Here is a 24,251-nt window from a genome sequence, read left to right on the forward strand (position 1 = left end):
CATTTTTCCACTCATTTCTTTCCTTCTCTTGCTAGAAGAATGCTTATTGCTTATGCCTAAACTTGCCAGACGCCCACGCTTTACATGGGCAGTACACCATCATACGCTGTGTTTGCTTTTGTAAGTGTTCAAGAGAAATAATTTTTTCTTTTTCATTTTATTTTTTATTGGGGAGGGGACTGTGCCACAGAATATGTGTAAAAATCAGAGAACAACTTACAGGAGTCAGCTTTTTCTCTCTCTTCATGTGGGTCCTGAGGATCGAACTCAGGATGGCCACCGTGGCAGCAAACACCTTGACTCCATGAACTGGATAGACCTGAGATGATCTCTATGATCATCTATGACATGATCTCTACGATCATGAGGGCACAGCAAACTTTGCAAAAGCATTCAATGTGTTCACACAGAGTGTAATCAGGCACTGTCTGCAGACTCCAAAAATAAAATATTTGGTACATTTGACTTGGGGTTGGGCGGGGCGTTATTCCAGAAATAGCAACAGTCTAGTTAGTGTCTCAGTGAACTCACAGCGATGGCATTTTGCCAGAGTACACCTTTGGGTTGCGTTTTCTTCTTCTTTAATTCTCCTCATTTTACTGAAATCATGTTGTTCTTTGAGATTAGCTGCTTACACCATGACTTAGGCCAGAACAACAGAGGGCTTCAAGCCCTGGGTTGATTCCAAATTTCCACAGCCTGTCAGATTGCTTCGCAGGATTAAAATCACTTCACTGTTTAAGCTTTCAAGAAAATTATTTTTCTATTTTTTCATCCTAAGAATTAAAAAGTATCAATGCAAACCTCCTGTCATAAGGTGTTAGTAGTCAGAACTAATTGCCATACCAGGGACTTTCTGGTGTGAGCCCAAGTTTGGTGTCTAGCCAGGTCTTCCAAGAATACCCTCTGTTGACCACCTAGAACTTTAAATTTCACTCTCAGACTTTGAGATGGATCAAACTGTATTGTCTTGACCAGTTCCATGGTCAAGAATCACAGTTCCATGGCTAACAGCAGAACACTTCCTCCACCCACCCACTCCACCCACTCATAGACTGTGTCGAATATCTTCAATATCATTGCCTCAAGATAGAAAACCGATCTAACATACCACGTTTACATCCCAGCCTGTAACAGAAGGAAACTCAATGGTCTCTGAAAGCTGAGGAGACAAAAGCAGGATGTTATGAAGACTCTGGTTCTCTGTAAGTATTTATAGATATTTTCAGAAAGAACGTCATACCTACGATGACGTTTTGGCTAGGTTGGCTGGAACTTTATGATTATGGAGAGTTGGAATGTTGCGTACATCAGAGTTGAGATTATCTCGCCGCTCCCGTAACAGCCATCAGGTACCCTCGATCTGGTTCTGGTGTGATATCCTTCCTGACCATCAGGTAACCCCTTTGGGTGTGTTCGTAGCTTAGCACTGGTTTCTACCAGCCCAGAAAGTAAGACTGTTGTCAGATACAATGGAAAACTCATTGCAGCTTTCTGGACTTGGTTGTAGCCTGCCGGCCTGCTGTCCCTACCCATGTGTTTGCCAGATGCCCTAATTCATGATTCTCTAACTGTGTCCATGTTGGGACATGTCATTTGGGGGAAACTAAAATCCATGCTGTTGGGCCAAGGTCTTTCCTATCTCTCCTATGAGGCTCAGAATAATTCCAGACATTTTCTACCTTCTGAACACTGTGATCCTTTAACACAGTTCCTCATGTTGTGGTGGCGTGACCCCCAACCATAAGATCATTTTTGTTTTGCTTTATAACTGTAATTTTATTACTGCTATGAATCATAATGTACATATCTATGTTTTCCAATGTCTTTTGGGTCACAACCCACAGATTAACGGCCGCCAACTTATTACCTTGGAGATAAGAACTGCACCCTGCTTGACAGTTTGGTGCCCAGTGTGGGGCCCTCGGGACAACTAGCTTTCACTGAGGATTCCTCTCCTCAGATTGTTGGTGAGACCTTCCCGAGGCCCTGCCTGCCCCTTTGGTTTGTTCATGGTTGGGCACCTTCTTCTTTGCTACAGAGCATTTAGCAGGAGCATTTGTCTGCTTGTCTGCAAGCATTCTGCCTTCCCACGCCATTCCTCTTGTAACTGTCTTCTTTTCCGTTCAGATTGCAACATTGCACCCTGTGCTTTAGAAATTCTATTCAAATTAGAAAGACATATCTAAAATGTACCTGATCACAAAGATACTGAATAAAGAAACAAGTGTAAAAACAATTCTGAAGAGGACTTGGAGAGATGGATCAGTGGCTAAGGGCACCTTCTGCCTTTGCGGAAGACACCAGGTGGGTTCCCAGTTAGCATCAGAAGGCTCACAACTGTCTGTAGCTCCAGCTCCAGGGGATCCGACACACTCTCTCATCTTTGTAGCACTTGGCACATATAAACACACGCATATACACAAGTAAAAATAAAATATATCTTGAAAAACAGACACTGAAGAAGGAAGCTTTTGTCCTCACTCTCCCACCAGGGTGGAGGTGTAGGGGAACTCCCCAGAACATGAAATGTCTGTCTAAGGAAACCCAGGATGGCACACTCATGTAGAAGGAGGGAAACGCTGACTCAGTGGGAAGACAAGGATGATCACTGGGTGTCTTGAGATCCTTCATGGTCCTGTAAACCTGTAGAATAAACCCAGGACCCAGCAGGACCAGCTGCCCCGAAGTGAGACCTGATGGAATTGTTCCCATGGGTCTTGCAGATCGCCAACGCAGAGCACAGCCCCTTAAGAACCGGTCCTGAGAGCAACGGCAGACATTAAAATGGGCGACAGAAACTCAAGAAAGGAAACAAAAAGAACTACAGCAAAATGGCATCAAGCACTCCAGCTGTTTTTATGAATGACAATTAGGAATATTCAGCTCTTTTTTAAAACGAACATTTGATAGTCCCCATTTTTAAGCGATTTTGTGTATGCATGTACACACCAAGCTGAAAGACTTGGGTTGTAGAGTGGAGGATGACACAGGACAGTTCACTTAAATAACTTTACAGCATTTAAGAGAAGACATGATGCAATTGCCAAGTTATAAGAAATCAATAGGCAGTTGGGAAATGTGTCGGTTTTAAAAAGAGGAAGATTAAAGAATAGGGCAACAAGAAGAAAATTTTAGAGATTGTATGGAAACTAAAAATAAACTCTGAATAAACTAATTGATCAACCCAATGTGGTAAAGAAAGATAAAGACAAAGCCGAATGTTCAAAGTATGCCATAAGAAAGTTTATAAAAGATAAAGCAGAAAGATTATATGTTACACATAATCAAAATTTCTTTTATTAAAGTAAAAATTAAAGGCATCAATATAAAACCCAAACATATCTTTGTAGTTAAAACAATAAAACTCTTTATTATACTTTAAAAATGAATTAGAAAACAGAGCTTTATTTTTTTAAAATCTGTTTTATTTTTATTTATGTATGTATATCTTTGTGTATGTTCGTGTGCATGCAGTGCTTCAGGGGGGCAGAAGAGTGTGTGGATCCGTGGATGCCCTGAGTCAGGAGGTATAGATGGTTGCAGCTGTCATTGGGTGCTAGAAATTGAATCTGGGTCCTCTGGAAGAGCAGCAAGCACTCTTAACTCTGAACTGTCTCTCCAAGCCCAGAAGTTTTATGTTTTATTCCTTTGGAGTTGCTAAGTGATATTCATCTTCAAGTGATCCCCAGGCCTCCTACTTTTCTTCAATCAAGTCTTCTTGTCTAAAAATATTCAAAATTTTCATTATTTTCATTAAAAAACCTTTTATTATTTAGTAAAATTTAGATTTAAAGTTTTTACAGGCTTTAAATTTATGGAGACCTATTTAAATCTTCCCACAAGAATGTGTTAGGAGGCGTCTCTATTTCAGGAGTAAATTCCTGCAGCACAAAACAATTAAACTTCTTTATGCTGGAGGAAAAAGCCATATTGCTGGTCCACACACTTGGATGGCTATGCTTACTGATATCACAGATGTTACAATACCCTCATCTCTAGTTATGGTGATTCCCTAATCAGTTACAGATGCCTGCACTTCCTGCCGTGGGATAACCTGACTTGATGATTAAGTAGGAATGTGTAACTAAGAGGCAATCTTTAAGGCTGAAGGTAGTCTTAGTTTCTGTTCTATTGTTGTGAAGAGACACCATGACCAAGGAAACTTGAAGGACAGCATTTAAATGGGGGAATGCTTACAGTTCAGAGGGTGAGTTTAAGACGATCATGGTGAGAAGAATGGGGGCCGGCAGGCCTGACGCTGGAGCAGTAGCTGAGAGTTTGCATCCTGATCCACAGGCAGGAGAGAGAAGGGAAGAAGGGGGGAAAGGAGGTATGGAGGAAGGGAGGCATTTTAAAAATGCCTTGACTTTAAAACAGAAGTCAAAAATGCATTTGTAAAATGGAACTTAGAGGATGCATTGCTCTAGAGACATGGTTTTGCTTTTGTTTCCATAGAAAACAAGAGGTCATGGATTCATTCAGGTTAAGATGAACCAACTTTGATTAAGGGAGACCTCCTGAACGATAGGGTTACAACTGGTCCTCCCAGAACTTGGTCATTATCTCAAAATTTTATCAGGGACCCTAAAGATACTTCATCCACTGACAGTAGAAAACAGTTTGAAGAAAGCTACATCCACATTCCCAAGAGTTAGGGGGTATGGGTGATCTTTGGTTATTTGGTGGGTTATAGATGCTTGTTATATTGAGGGGAATGTAAGAATATAGAATAAAAAGACAACTATTAATCTCAGATATTTTACATTGCCATAGATTTAAGTTAATTTGTTACACTGCATATGAGTTTCTACTTTCATTTAAATGATTTTTGCATATTGATACAAATTTAAGATCAATTTTGTTATAATATATATATATATATATTCTTATTTAAGGTATTACGCTTACCAAAAATGTAATGTATAGTCAAAAAATTAATAGTTATCTATAATCATCAAACTTATAGTCATGTTAGTTATATATTTCAGATGGTAATCTTCAAACACTTCAAAGACAGAATATGGGTTTCAAAATGTTTTAAGAACTAAGACTTTTATTGACAGTGAGACACATTTGCTCCTGGCAGGACCAATTACTTCAAGAAGATGATGGGCATTTAAAAAGCTCCTTATGAAGTTTGCTTTTAATGTGGCAAGGCTAGCCATTTGGGCAAGAAACTGCTCTTGTTTGGACTGCTTGACTATATGCTGTATAAACTGGACATACAGGACCCACAGAAAAGTGACTGCTGAACTTGCCAAAACAAGATGGGTTCCTGTTTCATAGAAGAGTCTTCCAGACATTCTGAAGGACATGAAAATTACTGACAAACTGCCAATGTAGGCAGGACAGTTTCAAATTTACTGCTTAACTGGGAAGTCTACCAGACGCTCTAAATCTATAGGCTTAGGCCCAACATTATAGAAGAACTATGGGTAGCTGTTCAGGCAGCCAGATGGCTCTGTCATTTCTAGATTTTGGAAGTTGTTTATAATGTACTTCCTGTTTACTTAAGTAATATTATATTCTTCTGGGTTCTTTGATAGAGTTGAAGACTAGATAGTTAAAATTATAGTTTTCTTTAGTCATGATAAAAGATAAATTACATATGAAACTTCAGACTCACAAAGATAGGATAGATGATAGAGCATTTTCTTTAATTTTGCCAAATACAAATAGACAAAAGAGTGTAACTGAAGTCCTTGTTGGATAACTATTTTGTTAGATGTAATTTTACAATGTTAAAGTTAAAGCTTCCTTTTTAATTAGACAGAAAAGGGGAGATGATGTGGGAAGCCCTTCTGTGTGCTGTGAATATGTCTTATTACCACTGGTTAATAAAGAAACTGATTTGGCCAATAGCCAGGCAAAATATAGCTAGGAGGGAAATCCAAGCGGGGGCAGGGGGAGGGGAAGGTAGAGTCAGGGAGATTCCAGTAGCTGCTGGAGAAGCAAGATGTGAGATAACACCATGGCCTTGTGGCACTATATAGTTTAATAAAAATGGATTAATTTAAGATGTAAAAGCTAATTAGTAATAAGCCTGAACCATCAGCTAAACAGTTTGTAATTAGTATTAAGCCTCAGAGTGGATATTCAGGAACTGGGGGGTGGGAGAGAAACCTCCAGTTACAAATGAGATTTCCCAACTAATGGGGACAGATACTAAAATTGATATCAAGTTCATTTTCAATATAGTATATTAAAATATAAATTGTAAAGTGTGTCATGATCTGTGGACATGAACTTCTTTACCAGGATCTCAGCAACCTGTAGCTGCCAGCGTTATTATCTTGTCTGTCTGACATGAAGGGAATTACCACAGTGCATCAGCTGAGCTCAGAGACCGAGTGGAAGTGAGCGAATGTAAAACCATCCACAACAGCTCTACAAAACAGCACATCAACACACGGGGTCCCCTTCACCCCTGCGAAACATCCTCTTCAAAGTCATTGCTAAGTTCTTCTTCTAAGAATCGGACTGGATGCTGTTTTGTATCTTCAAATAGATGGAAGGGTGGGGGAGTAAAAGCCCCCACAGAGCTGTCACTGCTAATTAGTGTCTCCGGAACACCACTTCCTGCCCACCAGTGCTGGCCAGACCCTGCCATGGCCTGCGGTGACACACAGACAAACAGTGTTTACAAGCCAGCCTGGCCCTGCACACCCGTCAGCACTGCTTGGTAGGAGCAGTCGTCATTTTCTATGCAGAGAGGACTTCACCTAAGCTTATCTTGGAATGATGGATGATTCTCAGCTGGACGTAAAAATTTTACCATAAAAAAATAACAACTCTGAGGTGAATTATCAAGCAGAATAAATTAGGAATAGTAAAAAACCCTTCTGCTGACTTCTCTGCGTGTCTGTTTGAATTCAGTGTCTTCACACGGGCTCCATTATTACGACTTTTCGCTTTCTCAGATGCTGGCTGCCTTCCAAGGAGAAAGATGGCCATCTGAGAAACCAGCCACAGCAATCTTTTTAGGCCTCGCAGATAACTAATTTATAGTTACAATTACTGAGATTCTTTCAGTAGACTATAAATCCAGTCATGGGTGAGTATGCTGTGTGTTAGCTGTATGCTTTGAAGGGCTCTTTCTATTTTTTTTAAAGGGCTATTTTATTTTTAATTATGTGTATATGTGTGTCTGTGTGAGGGTATACACACAAACCTTGCCATAAGTAAGTCAGATGACTGCATGATTTTTATTAGCTCTTCCTATTGTCTGTCTCCAGAAATATAGCCTTAAGGGCCCAGTGGGCTTCCAAATATTCCTGTCTGAGCCCAGCTTCCAAAAGTACAGGACTGCATATTTTGTTCCACTCACTGTTTTGAAAGACATTGTCCCTGGCAGGGAGATGGTAGCTGAAAAGGGGACCCAAGAAAAGAGCTGCATGCTGAGTTCTAAAACCCATCACAGGATGGGTTCAGAGCAGTGCTCAGAAAGCATTCCAGGTGGGAACAAGTGAGCTGCATGGGCTGGAGGCGTGGCTGTTTGGAGCACACCTAAGCTGTCCCGTTGCCCACTCCTACAGCAAACACAGTTTGTATGCTGTGGAGGTCATGCTCCCTGGGCAAGAATCAAAGCACCCCACACAACTTAGTGAGCCAGAGTTCTGTCAAGCGGAACCCACTTGGCCTCAGAGGGAACACAGAGAATCCCACAAGAGCTTAGGACGGTGAATTGAAACATCTAAGTGAAGTCGTCACATTTTTTTTTTCAGAAAATAATACAGGCAACATTATCTCAAGAGGTCTAAAATCCTAAGGAACATTGTGAAAGTGATCTCAGATACTCCTGAAAGTTTCCTGAGTGCAGCTAAACCCACTGGAACTGAGATGATTCCAAGGAAGAACAGCTTCTCGCAGCACAGAGAAGCTCTGTGGTATGGAGGATGGGGTGGGCCAGTCAGCCAGGTCGGCCAAACGATGAAAGATGGAACTGTACTACATGAAAACAACAGTGTCTTACTAAAAGATAGGCGGTAACATGAAGAAATTAAAAACTAGTATTTTTTCTGAAAGCTATACAAATACCTGGCACTACTACCCAGACTGATACATTTAATATAATTGTGGTCAAAGGTCCAAGAACATTTTGCACAACTTGACAAAGTTTATTTTAAAGTACCCGTGGAAGAAGAGCTAAACAAACCATCAGATAAGGGCAGTATGGTATACCATCCCTAGGAGATAGCACATCATGTCACGAAATAAACAGATAAATGCAAACAAACATATATGGATAAGGATAAAAACGCAATTATTGAGGCTGGAGAGGTGGTCCAGCTGTTCACAGTGCTCCCTCTGCTCTTACAGAGGACTGGAGTTCAGTTCCTAGCACCCACATCAAGTGGCTCACAGCTATCTGTAACTCCTGGCTTCTGTGGACCCTTGCACCCATATGCATAGACACAAACACATGTACATACATTTTTAGTGATTTATAAAATAAACGGTTTGGGAAACTAGAGAGAAATCTCAGACACACATGTTTCAACAGTGACACACGGATGTGTAGAAACAGAGGGAGGGACGTATGTTATCTAGCAGCAGCTGTCCTAGAAAGGATGAGATTGTTGGGAGCAGTGAGACCCCCCGATCCTGACTTTCTTGTAATCCCCTGATCTGAGTGCCTACAGCTGCTCTGAGCACAAGACCTTCAGGAGTTCCTGATGGCAGGAGAGTGGTTTCTGGTGGGTTTGGTTGGGGCGTGGCTATCTCTATATAATCTGCCCCTGCACACAATAAAGGGGGCATTCTTGGAGAATTCGAGGATGACCTGTGTCGCTGTCTCTCTGTCTGTGTGTGTTTATGTATTTTAACCTCCAGCCCCTTGCCTGAAGCTTGGTAACTGGGTAATAGCGCACCAAGCGCAGACACGGGGGCGTGGTGCGCAGCATGAGATGGTCACATTCACTCCCTTTCTGGGGGCTGTGGCAAAGTCCTTGACAGAAGCCACTGAAGGAAGGGCTTATTCTGGCCCATAGCTCCAGGACACAGCCCGTCATGGTGGGGAGGACAGGAGGAGCACGAAGCAGCTGGTCACATGACACCCACAGTGCAGGAGTAGATACGAACGCTTGTGCTCAGCTCAATGCCTCCTTATTCAGCCTGGGACCGCTGGACATAAGAAAGAGCCCTATCCGCATTCAGGGTGCGTCTTCCCACCTCAGCGAACAGCCACTAGAAACTCGCTCTGTCGCACCCAGCAGCCTCTCTCTTAGGCAAGTCCAGAAGCAGTCCAGCTGACAAAATTCACCAACACGCAAGAGATGAGGCCTGTGCTAAAGATTTGAATCATCCACACAAACCGATTTTAGTGAGTGTGTGGGTTTTAAAAGCATCCACTAAATTTTCATAACACTTTGCCTGTTTTCTATTCCACTCATTTGTTTTGCTGTTGAAGTCATTTTATAAGACAGGAAAGAGGGCTAGAAGAGCTGAGGTTTTCCCTACATCCAAATCCTGGCAGGGGGATCCACGGTGAGATTTAAAACTTCTTTGGGTCCTCACTGGTGTCTAGGTTCTCTGGGATTGTGATTTGTAGGCTGGTTTTCTTTGCTTTGTGTTTAAAAACCACTTATGAGTGAGTACATATGATAATTGTCTTTCTGGGTCTGGGTTACCTCACTCAAAAATGAGTAAACTGGGAGCATGGGGGTCATGGGAGAAGCTTGAAGGGGGGGGGGAGCAGGGAGGGGAGCAGAGAAAAATGTAGAGCTCAATAAAAAAAAAAATAAATAAAAACTTCTTTGGGTCTTAGTTTCCGAGCCCCGTAGACGAGGTTCTGGTTGCCTTTGAACAGAAATGATAAGATACCCAGAGAAAAACTGGCAGAAGGCCTGGTTTGTTCTGGTTCCTGGTTTCAGAGATTTCTGTCCATAGTCCTTGGCTCCTTCAATCCAGGTACCTGTGAGTCAGCACATCACGGATACAGGAGCATACAACAGAACCTCATGGAAGACAGGAAACAGAGGGTGGCAGTGAGGGGGAAGAAAGGAGCCAGGGACCTTCGAGAATTACCTTCGAGAATACCCCCACCATATCTTCCTCCAGCTCTGATTTCTGTGCTGCCATACATTAGCCCATGGGAGGGGGCGTCATTTCATACTCAAAACGAAGCATAGTTCTCTGATGCCATCCGCAAGACTGCAGGAGCTGAGAATGCCCTGTGACTAGAAGTGATTAGTGGTGACATTTTTTTTTTTGTATATTGGGGTAGCACAGACAGAAGACAAGTGTCTGGCAGGCGTGAGGTTGGTGGATGGTGCCATGAGAAGTACTTTCTATTCTAGCAGGATTCCTGAAGGTGATGGAGTGAGAGGAAGTAGTTCTGGTCCCTGGAAATGTGCCCACACACTTGTCCACGAAAGAGCTTCTCTGAGGAAATTAAAGCTATCCCATTACAATGATGACAGTTGGCACTTCGACTCTCTGTTACACACTGAAATGATCATGAACCAAAAGCCTAGTTCATATGAAATAATGCATTTTTGAAAGATCATTGTCCTATTCTGTGACTGTTGCTGTGATAAATATCATGCCCAGAAAGCATCTTGGGGAGAACATTTATTTGGCTCACACATCCAGTCGTAGTCCACCTAAGAAGGAAATCAAGGCAGGGACTCAAGCAGGCACAGAGGCGAGACCTACAGAACTCCGCTTACTGACTTACTTACCCTGACTTATCTTCCCTGCCCTGAGATGCCACTGCCCGCAGTGGACCCAGCCTTCCCACTCAGTAGTAAGTCAGGAAAATGTTCCACAAGCGTTCCCACAGTCCATCTGATAGAGGCAGATCCTTGACTGAGGTCCCATTTCTCAAGTATGTCTAGGTTTGTGTCAACAAGGCAAAATCTCTCCCCATAATGCATGCTGGGAGAGATAAAGCCCAATTGCTTGAGACCAGGGACGAGATGTTTTCCCTCCGCTGGCAAACTGTCAGAAAAACATGGCGAGTATGGCTAGAAAAAGCTTTGCATTCTATTTGGTGAATATAATCTCGAGTCTTCAAGCTGTGTACTTTGTGCTTTGCTGCTCTGATTTCTTCCTTTTCCTAACCTTGTCATTGTCAATGGTCTGAAGAAAATGCCCCTTGACATAGTCCAAAGCCAGTGCTGGTGAGAGGCTCAGCAAGTAAGAGTACTTGCTTCAAGCCTGCACCTCATCCCTGCAACCCATGCCTGCACCCCATCTCTGTATCCCATCCCCACACCCCATACCTGCACCCCATCTCTGTACCCCATCCCTGCACCCCATTCCTGTACCCCATCCCTGCACCCCATTCCTGTACTCCATCCCCAAACCCCATCCATGTACCCTATCCCCACACCCCATCTCCCTGTACCCCATCCCTGCACCCCCACCCCTTTCTTCCACATGGTGGAGAGAACAAATGCTCACAAATTGATATCTGACCAGTAGATGCATATCATGCAGATATATATACACAAACATACACACAATCAAGAAAAAATACATAAATACACCTTGAAAGGAAATATTTCAAATCCCATATATATATTTAGCTTAGATGGGCTGGAAGCATCAACTGGGGCTTCTCAGTAGAGTTATTGCCCTGTAATGAAATGAACCTTCAGAAAATTTATTGAGAAATTGAATTCACACTTAAGGCTTTGACAGTGCATAATTTCAAGCTGCATATATTGTTAGCATCCCAAAGTAGCACAAAAGCTGCAAAAAGATAAATTATGAATGTGTCTCCTTTTCATTCTAAGCGACCGTGTGCAAGCCTTAGGAAATGGAGCCATTATGCCAGGCAGTACTTGTTCTTGTGACTCTTATTCTCTCTCTGCCTTTGACATTTCCATCTTTTCAAAACATTTGTGGGAGAGGCAGAGAAAAACAACCCCTTTTATAATCCAGAGGGAAAAAACACTGCTGAAAAGAAAAGCCTTGATGTAACGCGTGTTCGTCCACAGAAAGTAAACAGAGCTTCGCTCACGAAACTGGTGAACTAAGACAGCTGCTCCAGCTGGGGCTGGGTGCTTTGTTCATGGCCGTGCTAAGACAGAGAGCAACAGATGTACACGCACTATCAAATGCTCCAAATTATATTCACTGGTACGTGTGTGCATGTGTGTATGTCTGTGTGTGTACATGAGTGTGAGTGTGTATATATGTGTATATGTATGCATGCATATAGGTCTGTGTGTGGCTGTGTATGTACATATGTGTGTATATGCATGTGAATGTGTATATATGTGCATATGTATGTATGTATATAGGTCTGTGTGTATGTATGTGTGTGTACATGTGTGTGAGTGTGTATATATGTATATGTATGTATGCATATAGGTCTGTGTGTATGTATGTGTGTGTACATGTGTGTGAGTGTGTATATATGTATATGTATGTATGCATATAGGTCTGTGTGTGTGGCTGTGTATGTACGTATGTGTATGTACATGCATGTGACTGTGTATGTACGTATATGCGTGTAGGTCTCTTGTGTATATACATGTGAGTGTGTATGTATGTGTTTATGTATGTATGTGTGTAGGTCTGTGTGTGTGTTGCATGTGGTTGTGTGTGTCAAATCATTTACTATTCTTGTAAAATGCATTTTTTAATTCTCTTCAAAAAGAATGAATGGGATTGGCGAGAAGGCTCCTTGGGGAGAAAGCACCGCTGCGCAAGTGCCATGGCCTGAGTTCTATCCCCAGAACTCACATGAAGGCGGAAGGAGAGAGCAGGCCACAAAAAGAGTGAATTATGAATCAGGGTACCTGATACACACAGTGCATTCTGTGGCAAAAGTATTCAACCTTAAATTGATGTTAAGGCATTAGTTGAGACTCAGAGCTCTGTTTATCTGAACTATGTCATGATTTTATGTGCGAATTCATTCTTTTTCTGGCCACAGTCCTAGAAGACTTTGCGTCTGCATAGGCAAAAGATGCAAATAATGCCCTTCATTTAAATACTGTGAACTTTAATGAAATTTGATGATATACAAAACAGTAGACTAAATTCAATTATTGAAACTTTTCATATCCGTGATGTGGTATTTAACTTATTATAGATATTACTAGACATGCGAAGGTAAGGTGAGTTTTGAAAATTTTATTGTAATTTCTAATATTGTTATTATTAGTCTTATTAATATACTTTAACTAGAGACATTTAAAAACATTAATGTGATGTTTATTAGTTGATGGACATAAATAGTTGTTTAAAGAGCAAAATGGCAGGAGGAGTCTCGGGGCCCCTCCCTGCTGGTATGGCCCGTCCACGTGGTTGTTACCTTCTGCATGCCCCCTTGTGTTCCACCTCGTCCAGCATTGCTGCTCTTCCTGTTGTCGCAGGAGCCAACTGTAGTGTGACCTTCACCCATGTGTCCCTACACACTGCCTTCCACGTGCATCGCCTGCTGGGATGGGCTGGTGGAGGGATGGGCTGGTGGGGGAGGGGAGAGAAAGCAGCAGAATGTTTGATTCTTTTTAGAACTGTCTCTCGTGGAACTTTTAGCAGGTGGAAGAAATGGGCCACTGGGCAGAGGGCCTTTCTATACTTCCTGTGTGCCGCCTCTGCTTCCTGACTGTAGGGGCAGTGACCAGCTGTCCCCTGCTCCTTCTACCAGGCCTTCTCCACCATGATGGACTATATCATCAAACCCGTACCTGGAAAAACTCTTTCTTGCCGGGCGGTGGTGGCGCATGCCTTTAATCCCAGCACTCGGGAGGCAGAGGCAGGCGGATCTCTGTGAGTTCGAGGCCAGCCTGGTCTACAAGAGCTAGTTCCAGGACAGGAACCAAAAGCTACAGAGAAACCCTGTCTCGAAAACTCAAAAAAAAAAAAAAAAAAAAAAGAAAAACTCTTTCTTCTTTAAGAAGCTTCTTGTCAGGTTACTTGGAAAAAGTAACCGGCATAGGTGTCAAGGAAGAGGCATTCAGAAGCCCTGTAGTAGGTGACAAGCTATGGCAATAGTGGAGCAAGCTGACATGGCACAGCTGGAGCAAAGACAGTGACAGAAGGATTTGGAGGGTGGCAGAGGCTGAAAATCCACTATGAGAACCCCAGGGGAAGAGGATTCTAGTTAAGTTGAATGATTGCACGTGACCCAGTCAGCCTCACCGTATCTCAAGGGCAAACCCAGCAGCCTGCTTCTGGGTCACGTCCAAGCTTGCGCAGAGGTGTCCAGAAATGCTAAGACAACGCCTCAGCCAATTAGAAATACACTAATGTAACTGATGCTTGCTTAACCAGCTATGGTTGAGATAGCGTCACTGCTCCTGAAACTTTCCTTAGCTATGCGTAAAAGGAGCCTACATATTTCTCTTGAAGTTCCCCGCCATTTTGTACAGGTGAACGACCCCACATGCATGTGGTATAATAAACACTCACTCATCTTACATACTATTTTGAATCTGGGGTCTTCTGTAGGAACTGCATGCTGGGAACACCTTGAAAGACTGAGTGCAGCCAAGATAATGGTGGGTGGGACCAAGACTGCTGGGTTTTTCAGACCTCTGCCTCTCTGTTTAAACCCAAACCTCAGGACAGGGCCTTAAGGACCGACAAGGTCCCCACCTGGCCTCCTTATTTGTTCCTAGTTGTTTAGACAACACATTTTGTGAAGTCTCTATTCAATTTCCTCCATGTGTGGTCATGTGTCTTTTCTTTTTAACATTTCTGTTTTAAGCAATAGACCCATTGCAAAGCCAAAGATGTGAGTTACTTTGTCTCTGAGTGCAGGATAAAAGGGCATTGGATATAGTTAGCAGATGGCAATGGTGGAGAGCAGGTAGATCCAAAACACATCACAGTCGGTGCGGTGGGTCCTTCAGAGGGAAGGGAGTGCATTCAGCGTAGCATGAAAATGGTGTTCCTAGCCCGAGGAGCAGGATCTGACATACTTCTAAAGGGAAAACCACTACTAATGCAAAACTAGAAGTTAAATGAAATTTAAAAATATTAAACTACCAGTCAGTTTTAAATTTTTTTAATTAATTATGTGGAGTGTGTGTGTGTGTGTGTGTGTGTGTGAGAGAGAGAGAGAGAGAGAGAGAGAGAGAGAGAGAGAGAGAGAGAGGAGAGAACATACCTCTCAGGCTGTGGTTATGGCTCAGTGGATGGAGTGCTTGCCTTAGCATTCACCAGGCATGGACTTGAACTTCAGCATCACGTACCAAGTGACTATAATAACCCCAGCACTTGAGAGGTGGAGGCAGGAGAATTAGATCTCACCAGTTCAAGGTCATCCTCAGTTATATAAAGAGTGGGAGATCAGTTGGGGACAGAGGAGAGCCTGCCTCAAAATAAAGTCAAAACAACCTCACTTCCCTTCCCATCACCACATAAAACAAACAACAAAGAAACCCATAACATGAAGGGAATGGACAAGAGGACATAGAAGCCAGAACTGCATCTCTCTAAGAAAAAAAAAATCAACCCAGCTACATACTACAGTTGCCGCAGAAAAATTAACCCAGCTACACACTACAGTAGCTACAGAAAAACTAACCCAGTTACATATACTACAGTAGCCACAGAAAAATCAACCAAGCTACATACTAAAGTAGCACAGAAAAGTTGCTAAGACGCTGAACGTCAAATACAGGATGCTTCAATCCGAAGAGAAGCCAGAAGTGGGGCAGTTAACACAGCCAGTAGCTCAATCAGCTCAAACAAATTGGCTCAAGGCAGGGCAGGTCCCGCTGTCTTTACTCTTTAGGTCCTCAGGAGGTGGAAGGGGCGAGAGAGCCCTCCCTCCAGGCTCACTTTAATGTTTGTAGAGTGCTAATCTTGTTTATGAGGGCTTCACCCTCTCCATCTAGTCAGCCCCAGATCTCAACTTCTGAAAGCATCACCACGGAGGATTTCAGTTCCCGAATGTTTACAGTGGGTGCACAAACCTCAGCCTCAGTTGGAAAGTCTTGAATCTTGGTTCCAGTGACAACCACATGCGGCTATTGGAGGAAACAACAGAGAAGGGTTTAGGAATGAAATTCAGGCAAAATCCCTGAGAGCAGCTTGCTTCCAAAAAGAACATTTTGTAAATCTAAAGAAATAAAATTCACACAAAAGAAGGAAGAATCAGGCAGGAGGCAGGAAATGTGAACCGTTAGTTGCCTGCTCTGTCCTGCATCCAGGGGTCAGCGAGGCTGGAGGAAAGCTAGGGGAGGGATGCGGTAGGGGAGGGGTGTAGTAGGGGAGGGATGCGGTAGGGGAGGGATGCGGTAGGGGAGGGATGCAGCTCAGTTGGTCCAGTGTTTGCTGAGCACACAGAAAAACCCAGGCTTTGATCACGAACACTAGATAAACCAGGACAGGTAAATCTTAAAATCCCGAGGTGGAGACAGGAGTGTCAAGAGTTCAAAGTCAACCTTGGCTAAATAGGGGTTCAAACCAGCCTGGGATACATGAGATTCTGACTGAGGGAGGCAAAGAGGGAGGGAAGGGGAGAGAGAAAGAGAGAAATGGGGAAAAAAAACAGCCTCCCAAGTTGGAGCTCAGGGGGAACCACTAGACCTAAAAATAAGGACCAAACTGAGAGAAGCCCGGGGGCGGTGGGGGAGAGGGAGGAAGTGGAAGAGCGGTAATTTTCTCTTAGTCATAAGGGAGCCAGCAGATGCTCTGAGCAAGTGCTAGATTCAGAAAGAGGGGTAAGTCTAACAGAAGACTTATAAGAAGAATGACTACAAAAGCAGAATCCACGGCTCCCAAAGCCCCCACGGGGGAACCACGGCTCACATGGCCCCGTGGCCCCTTGGCCCCATGACACCACACTGCAATAGTGCACACAGGTGGGTCCAATAGCTGAGGACAGAAAAGAGAGGAGCCTTAAGATGAGGTGATAGCCGTAGCTAAGACAACATATGTGCTCCGTCACTGTCCGAACAGGATCATCTGATCTATTAAAAACACATTATAAAGGCAAATAAGAGAGAACTGAAACCTGATGGGGAAAATTAACTCAGTACCAAAATTTAAAAGTAAGAATTACATAATATTTCCTTGAGTAAGTGGAATGGGAGCAGGGAAGGAGACCAGGAGATTCACAAATGATATACATTTAAAATGTTGGCATCTGGAGAGATGGCTCAGTGGTTAAGAGCACTGGCTCCTTTTCCAGAAGACCTGGGGTTCTATTCCCAACACATAGTGTGGCTCACAACCATCTGTAACTTGTTTCAGGGAATCTGGTGTCCTCTTCTGGCCTCTATTGGTACTACACACTTTTGGTACACACAACTGCAAGCAAAATACCCATAGACACCAAATAAAATAGCTTTTAAAAATGGACACATCTGATATTAAATAAAGCAAATATTTGGGGTGGAAACAATTAGGGGGATAGGAGCAGGAAAATGGGGGGTGAGGTCAGTCCAAACCATGTAGGCTAAAACCAAAATGAAATACCATAAGGAAACCTGCTGCTGGGAATGTTAATGAAATCACACAGGCACAAAAAAAAAAAAAACTTCCAGGAAAGAAGTGATTTATAAGAAAATGTGCTAAAGGTTCAGTAGAATCCCAAAAGAAGATGCTTTTCATAAATGGAAAAAGAGTGAAAAGGGGGAGGGGGCTTTGCTCAGCCAAAAGCTACATCCTTAATATCCATGCTTGAGCAGAACCCCAAAGAAGAAAAGACCATAAATATGACCATGGGTTTAAATAATGTGTCACAGGTGATTGTTAAGCTGGCAAAGCATAAAAAACATATAAGTAGCATACACACGCATGCACGACACGCACACACATACACAGCCACACAGAGACACACAAACTCACACAGAGATAGATAGATAGATAGATAGATAGATAGATAGACAGACAGACAGACAGACAGATAGATGATAGAAAGCTAGAGACAGAGAAAAGTAAGAGACAGACAGTAACAGTTATCTTGAAAATCATGGTCACACAGACCCCTTTCCTGACACGCACAGCTGAGCATCAGTGCTGAGAGGAGGACCATCCAAAGGCCCTGCAGCTGCCACCGCCTGCTGCTCAGCAGTGCCCAGGCAGGGAAAGGTCTCGCGAGGAAGTGGCTGTGCCCCATCAGCACTCTCAGTGACTTAGTGTGACATGGGCTATGCTCTCATGGGTGTGGCTAAGCGACCCCAAGGGAACACAGTGACCCAGAAAAGCAGAGGAATTGGGCGCTTTCAGAAAAGTCTGTTTGGTTTTTTTTATATGCCATAGTTTCTGTTCATATCTCTATGATAATATAAAAAAAGCAACCGGAGAGTTTATTTAGGTCACAATCGTAGGTGAGAGGCCATCATTGCAGGGAAGTCACACAGCAGGAGCTTGAGAGAACTGGTCACTTTACAACCTTGGTCACTACGTGGAGCAATGTACTGGCGCAATGGACAGTAGTACACAACCCCCTCTCTATACTTAGACAGCCCAGAACTCCAGACCCAGGGAATAGAGTCACTCACAGTGGACAAATCTTTCTACGGTTAATGTAATTAAGACAATCACCCACATTCTCAGAGGCTCATCTTCCAGGTGAATCCAGGTAGACAATTAAAAGTCACTATCACATAAGGGTAGTAAATAATTTCTGAATTTGTTTATTGGAAATTTGTATGTGGAAACAAAAATATTGAGAATATAAGCATATATTTCTGCAGATATGGTTACAGTGTTAAGTGTCACCTACAAGTTGCAAGAAAATGAGCTATTCCAAAATGGATTAGCAGCAAGTATGTCCCACAGGATCCTACAGAGAATGACACAAAAATATAACAAAGCATTGAATCTGAAAATACACTGCACACAATCAGATGGATTTGAAATCCATAAAGATGTATTTAAGGAGCTGAAGAGATAGCTCAGCAGTTAATAGTGTCTCCTGGGCCGGCAAGGACTAGTTCTTAGTCCCAGAACCCAAGCAGGCAGCTCACAAGAGCTTGTAGCTCCAGGTCCGAGGATCTCACACCTGTGTGGTCTCCTCAGACACCAGTATGCAAATGGTACACACACACACACACACACACACACACACACACAGAGAGAGAGAGAGAGAGAGAGAGAGAGAGAGAGAGAGAGAGAGAGACATACACATACAGACATAGATCAGAGACAGAGACAGACAGACACATACAGAAATAGAAAAGGAATTAATTTAAAGATCTCTATCAGTTTAGTAAACCTTAATAGACTATTCAAGCATTAACAAGTGCCAAAGAACTTCACAACCACTTGTCAGACGTCAAGCAATTTAAATACAAGAGATGTCAGGTTAAAATACCTTGTGATTGCCGTAGTAAAAGAAGGTTTTTGCATTTAGGGTTTCCACACCCCCTCACTTGGAAGGAAACAGTTCCTTATTTAGAGGGTTTCTAACTCTGCATTATGCTAAACATGGCTGAAGTGTGGGAGGTGGTTACTAAAAGCAGCGATTGAAGCAACTGCACTAAGGAGCTCTGAGACTCCGTTTACCAGATGGGAATAAAATACCAAGTTACTAGAAATACACAGACCCAGGGATCTCGTGGACAGACGTCAGGGGCGAGCTTCTTTGGAGGTATTTCCCTCCTGTGAATTTGAGCTGGAACACACACTCACAGCTGTGTGGCATATGCACAAGCATGTGTTATGACAGCGGCATGCCGAGTCTCACCCTGTCTCCCTTCTGCAGCGCCTCCTCACCTGGTCACCCACGCTTCCCACCCCACCTGAACTGTGTGTTCTCCTCCGTCACGTGTCACACATGAAGATGTACATTCCTCAAACGTGAACGCAATTTGTGCATTTGATTCGGTTTTTTCTAATTACCATCTTTTTTCTACTATCATGTATTCAGTTATTTTGGACATTTTGTATTTTGCTGTATTTTTTTTTACCTTTCAACCTTTGTTAATATATATTAAGAGTAAGGAATCCAATTATGCCATGCACTTGGATCCTACCCCACTGCTTTGTAACTTCCCCCAGCCTCTCCACATATTATGAATTCCTGTCATCTTAAGTGTCTTTCCCTGCCACCACGCCACTCATGATACGAAACATTTCCTGGGGAATCTTGAGGGACATGGATTTCCTCATGGCACCGTAGTGTCACAGACAGGCCTCCATCCTTTTGATTCCCATAAATATGAGTTTGAGAGAGAGTGAGTGTCAGGACGGTAGAGATGAGGTCGTCTGCAGTTGTTGGAATCACTGGAGAATTTGAGTGTCTGAGTGAAAAGGACACTGAAAAAAAACCTGCGCATTCACTCTCTATAGTCAATAACTATGTCTCTCCCAGGTCAGCACAAAGTTCACTGAGTCCATTCTTGTTGTTACTGCTGCTCTTATTAAAGTCAAAATGTCCTACGCAAGGTTGGTACGTGAAAGGTGTCACACCATCTCATGGGTCTGAACTTTGGTCTCTCACAGGAGATGCTTTCGGGGAGGTTAGGAAACCCTGGGGCAGTGGACCCCAGAAGTAGCCATCCATTCAATGTCCTCTGAAAGCCTCTGCCAATGTAAAACCTATGCACCTTAGTTCACTTCTTAATTTAGTCATGGCAATGAGAATAGGAATTCAGGGCTTGGAGACAGTGAAAAGGTTTCATTTTGGTTGTGAATGGGTATGATTGGTGTAATTGGTTGTGAATGGGTGTGACTGGTGTAAATGGAGATTACACTTTGGTTTCCCATTTTTGTATGTCTAGAAGTTCCTTTTTCTCTTTTTTAAAGTTTTTTTTTTAGGTCTTATATGGATCCATGCCCCAGACCTTGGGCACCATTATGTAAACAGAGACTGCTCGTTTATTTCCCAACCACCCAGACAGGAATACTCACACAGAAACATTGTTAATTACAACACTGTTTGGCCAATGGCTTAGGTCGTTTTCTAGCTAGTTCTTATATCTTAACCCATTTCTTTTACTCTGTGCATCACCACAAGGCTGTGGTTTACTGGTAAGTTTCCAGGCCTGGCATCTTTCTCCTTGGGCAGCTACATAGCACCTCCCTGACTCCACCTTCTTTCTCCCTGAATCTCTGGGTTTCCTGCCTGGCTTTACTCTGCTAAACCATTGGCTGCAACAGCTTTATTCATCAGCAGAAAAAAGCAAAACATACACAGAAGGGCATCCCACATCAGATTGGTTCATTTCTTGAAGTGACATCACAGGAGTCATGGCGAGGAGCTGCAGACTCCACCCACTGAAGGCCCTGGCTGGGGCTGGGGCTTGTTCTCACTGCAGAGACGCTGTTGCTGAGGGCTGTGGGAAGTGGACTCAGACTTTGGTTCTTGGAGATGTTGATGTTATTGATCACTTGGAAACTGATATTGTTCACCTGCTTGGACCTCCAAAGAGTGGTTTTTATCCCGGTTTGTTGGTTTTGATTTGTAGGGTTTTGATGTGTATCTCTTAATTGGCTTTTGGATTTACTTGTGCGTTTGCTTTAGTTTCTTCTTTGTTTGCACCCATCCTTCTAATCTTAAGTGAGCACGTTTATTTGACATCTATAATTTTAATTTTTCTGATTTTGAAAGTCTTGTTAGTATGGATAGGCTGTAGAAAATAAGGAATTTCACCACAGTGTGCATTTTGAATATATCCACCTGTGCTAATATCTCCCCCAAGCTTTGATGAACTCAAAATTTCGCCTATCCTGTTAACTATCTTCCATACTTGCTGTGCCAAAAAATAAAATCCCACAGAAAACAAAAAGCGAAAAAGTGTATTGTTTGCATGATGAGGGGCAGTCCATTATGGCATCCCAGTGTCAGGAGGGTTGTCATCCCTTAGATGATGATCTATGAGTTTAAGATTAAGGAACTGAGGACCAAGAGTGCAGAGAGGATGAAGTCTGTAGCAGGGAGCTATTTAAGAGCTGTAGAGTCCTTGTGAAAAGGCCACTGAAGCCGCCCATAACTTCACTCTCTCACGCATCCAGGTTACCAGAGTTCTTGAGTCTGTTGCCCTTGCTACAGTTCTAAAAGTTAACACGCAATAAAGTTTAAAATGAAAGGTCTTATAGCTTCTCATCTGTCTGAATACTTAGTATCTAGCAGGGATGCTGTTTTGGGTATGTCACAAAGCCCTAAAGCTGTGGAATGAAGCAAAAGGAATTGGGTGACTGGATGCAGTCGGGCCTGCCACAGTCAGGTAACCTGCTGCTTCTGGCTCATCTTCCAGGTCACACCAGCTCCTTCCACTGCTGTGCCCTCTACGAGCCTGAGAGGAGGACTAGCCTTTGTCCCTTAAGTTTCATCTTGTTGGAGACTTGCTCATGGCCATGACTAAAGCAATGCAGGCCATGGTGCTTTGGAGACAGGAATGATCTTAACCATCTTTCTTTGGTAAAGGAACTTAAGGAGCTCCCCCCCCCCCATCAATTATTAATTGAGAAAATGTCCTATAGACTTGCTTAAAACTCGGGCTTATGGAGGCATTTTCTTAATTGAGGTTCCCTTCTCTAAGATAACTTTAACTTGTATAAAGCTGACATAAAACTATTTAGCACAATTTTGTTTCATGTATTAGAATCCTTACACATAACTTGAAATATTACAATGAATAATAAATCTTGCTGCACATATCCTGTCTCCTCCCACAGCTGGATGTCTCTGACTTTCATAGTCATTGAACTATTAAGTAACCTTCTGAATTACAGAAAGCTAAGGGGAAGACCAGACACTCATCTCTACAAGAAAATGACTGGTCACAGCCACACACCGATGCCCTCTGGTTTATTTGAGTAAGTGTGTGTGTGTTAGAGAGAAGAGAGAGAGTAAAGATTTCAGTTGTATATATGTATGTGTGTATTCATGTGAGTGAGGCACATGTATGTTTGTATGTATGTGTATGAGTAGGGCTCATGAATACCAACTTCTGCCCTTCCTTCACTTCACGGGATCATGCAATGAGCCCCGTAGCTCCATTTTCTTTCCTAAGAATCTTTTTTCTTCTCCAACTTCTGGTGAGATGGCTCCTTGATTACAGACACTCGCCGCTCTTCAGAAGACCTGGGTCCATGCCCCAAAACTCAAACTCTGACTCATAATCATTAGTAAATTCAGTTTGGGGGTATCCAATGCCCTCTTCTGATCTCCTTTGGTTCCAGAATGCATTCGGTGCCTGTAAATATTTATCTTTGGGCACCCACACATATACATAAAACTCCAACTGTTAACAACTTTAAAAAAAAACTGAACTTGGTGGCATGGACCTGTCATCTTGGTGGTGGGTGAGATGGGAAGTGGAGAAGGCCACGCCTGAGGTGGTCGCCCGTGTCTGCACTGGGAAGGCACACGCTCACACTCATACACCACCCTCCACACAGTCTTCTGGAGCACACAAAGAGGTCTCTAGTGCTGATCTTTTGTGTCAGTCTCTGGGGACTACTGGTCCTTTTATGCTCTTTGTAGCTTTCCGTTCATGCTAATAAATTCTGTCTCACTCTTCCTAGAGATGGGTCTGCTTTGCCGTGGGGATTCCGTGTTATGAAGACATTAATTACCACATTACTACCTGTTAGGACCTGTTAGACTACCTGTTCCCTCTCCACCCAGCTTAGCCCCTCCTTTTTTTTTTTTTTTGCTTCAATTAAGTTGTTCTTTCTCCATATTATTTTTCTTTGTGATTTCATTTCTAGGTTTCCTCGTTTTCTCCACTGCCTCTTGTTTTGTCTCATCAATAGAATATTCATTTCATTGGTAATTTCATAACATCCACTATTTTTTAGCTCAAACATCACCCCACCATTAGGTTCATTTATAAATAGAACTCCTTACTCATGTAGTTCCAGCACAAAGTTATCATTTTTTTCATCCGATGCTCAAAACTCATACCCTGTGAATAAAATTTGGAATATTAACATTTTTTCAGACCTATGCTTGGAGCATGAGCCTGTCATCATAGCAATGGTGAGGTTGTAGTTGGAAACGCCCATGCCTGAGCCATTCATGCTGCCCTTGCTGGTTAGGTTCCTTTTGTACCTTTTGTCTACCCGACGCTCACACCCCCTCTTCCGTCCCTTTCAGGTATTCCAGCAGCCTACAGAGTCTTCTTATTTTAACTAAGTGTACCTGGGTGCTTCAGTGTGCCACTACCCAGAGTGGTCCCTCCATTCGATTCGCCATCAGCACACTCCTTGAGTTAGTTCCTTCTTGGCGAGTCATCGGTGACTGGGTCTGGGCTCCTGCCTATGATGCAGATACAAGAAGAACAGTTCAGGTCAGAACCTGGACTCCAGATGGGCAGTCCCAATTGCACCCTCTCTTCCGTAGCTACTTTATGTTGACTGAGGACTCACAGACATCATTGTGG

The sequence above is a fragment of the Microtus pennsylvanicus genome, chromosome 4, assembly GCF_037038515.1.
Source record: "Microtus pennsylvanicus isolate mMicPen1 chromosome 4, mMicPen1.hap1, whole genome shotgun sequence".
NCBI classification, from domain to species: Eukaryota; Metazoa; Chordata; class Mammalia; order Rodentia; family Cricetidae; genus Microtus; species Microtus pennsylvanicus.